At 49.8% G+C, this 2,166-nt stretch overlaps 1 pseudogene across 1 annotated transcript; it reads right to left on the reverse strand.

The window, feature by feature from the left end:
- Nucleotides 1–274: 274 nt before the first annotated feature.
- LOC114676154 (keratin, type I cytoskeletal 18 pseudogene) lies at nucleotides 275–1,649 on the reverse strand (annotated as a pseudogene). Its single transcript, XR_013414159.1, has one exon. The product of XR_013414159.1 is annotated as a keratin, type I cytoskeletal 18 pseudogene (transcript).
- Between the last annotated feature and the right edge of the window lie 517 nt (nucleotides 1,650–2,166).

Consider the following 2,166-nt stretch of genomic DNA (forward strand, 5'->3'; position numbering starts at 1 on the left):
GGAACCAGTGCTCCTTAGAAAAGTGGATGGTGATTATAGGGTTAGAACAGGGAAAATATAAGATAAGCCTAGAATATCTTTTGTTATAAAAATAAACAAATAAAAGAAAGAAAGGAAATGCTCCAAAAAGAATAGGGGCTTGTCAAAGGAACATAGGAGCCAACTTGAAGGAGCTCTCAATGGGCAAACCAAGAGCAATTTGAGGAACAAAATAAATAGTAATGTTATTGGATTGTAACCCAAAATACAGAATGAATATACAGGAGACCACATGTTTATTTGTTGATTTTTAATTTATTATTATTATTTTACCTCTGAACTTTTTATTGGCCTCCTGCTCCCCAAAGGGTACCCTGCTTCTGCTGGCTTAATGTTTCAGAATTTTGGCATCGTTGGTCTCAGACACCACTTTGCCATCAACTATCTGGCGGGTGGTGGTTTTCTGGATGGTTTGCATGGAGTTGCCGCTGTCCAGGGCATCAAGATTGAAGTCCTCACCATCTTCCAGCAGGCAGCAGTAGGTGGCAAACTCAGCCTCCAGCTTGACCTTGATGTTCAGCAGGGCCTCGTACTCCTGGGTCTGGCTGTCCCTCTGCCCGAGTCAGTGCCAGCTCTGACTCCAGGTGCAGCAAGATCCCATTGAGCTGCTCTATCTGCAGGGTGTAGCGGGCCTCCACCTCCCTCAGGCTGTTCTCCAAGCTGGGCTTTAGATTTCTCATGGAGTCCAGCTCAATCTCCAAGGACTGGACTGTATGTCTCAGCTCTGTGAGCATCATCTCAGCAGCTCCAACCTCGGCAGACTACATGGTGACCACTGTGGTGCTCTCCTCAATCTGCTGAGACCAGTACTTGTCCAGCTCCTCTAGGTTCTTCTGAGACAGCTTGTCATATTGGGCTTGGATATCTGCCATGATCTTGGTGAGGTCCTGAGATTTGGGGGCATCTACCTCCACGGTCAGCCCAGAGCTGGCAATCTGGGCTTGTAGGCCTTTTACTTCCACCTCGTGGTTCTTCTTCATGAAGAGCAGCTCCTCCTTGAGAGCCACGATCTCTGTCTCCAGCTGCAGCTGAGTGACATTGGTGTCATCAGTGACTTTGCAGAGCCCATGGATGTTGTTCTCCACAGACTGGCGCATGGCCAGCTCTGTCTCATACTTGACTCTAAAGTCATCAGCAGCAAGACGGGCATTGTCAATCTGCAGAACGATGCGGGCATTGTCCACAGTATTTGCGAAGATCTGAGCCCTCAGGTCCTCGATGGTCTTGAAGTAGCGGCTCCAAGTCTCTGACCTGAGGTCCCTTCTTCTCCAGGTGCTCCCAGATTTTGCTCTCCAGCCTCTGGTTCTCGGTCTCCAGGCTCTGTCTAGGTAGGAGGCCAGGTGGTTGTTCAGGCTTTGCATGGTCTCCTTCTTTTTCTGGATGCCTCCCATTCCTGCCAGACCCCCAGCCAAACCCGCGGCCAGGTCCCCGGACCCTATGCTGCCCTGGAAGCTGGTGGAGCGGGACACAGAGATCCAGGAACCAGAGCCCCTAGCACCTGCATAGATGCTGACCATGCTGCTGACCAGCTGGGCGCCATAGCTGGGCACCTGGACAGAGCCCAGGGACCGGTAGTTGGTGGAGAAGGTGGAGCGATTGCTGAAGCTCATGCTGTCCGGGGAGGAGGGCGAGAGGACAGGACTCAGCTTTGCCGACTACCTATTCTTATTTTTTAATAGAGATGGGGTTTTGTCATGTTGCCCAGGCTGGTCTTGAACTCTTGAACTCAAGTAATCCTCCTGCCTCGACCTCCCAAAGTGCTGGGACTACAGGCATGAGCCACTGTGCCTGGCCAGAGACCACAGATTTAAATAAATAATTGAAAAATAAATAAATGGGGGAGAAATGACCATATCTTCCTTCCAGAAGAGTTTTAATTAATAAATGTAGAAGGAGACTGGATGCAATGGTGCACTCTTATAATCCCAGCACTTTGGGAGGCTGAGATGGGAGGATCACTTGAGCTCAGGAGTTTGAGACCAGCTTGGGCAACAGAGTGAAACCCTATCTCTACAAAAAATTAGCCAGGCATGGTGGCACAAGCCAGTAGTCCCAGCTACTTAGGAAGCTGAGGTGGGAGGATCACTTAAGTCCACGAGGTCGAGACTACAGTGAACTGAGATCGCA

The sequence above is a fragment of the Macaca mulatta genome, chromosome 2, assembly GCF_049350105.2.
Source record: "Macaca mulatta isolate MMU2019108-1 chromosome 2, T2T-MMU8v2.0, whole genome shotgun sequence".
Lineage (NCBI taxonomy): Eukaryota > Metazoa > Chordata > Mammalia > Primates > Cercopithecidae > Macaca > Macaca mulatta.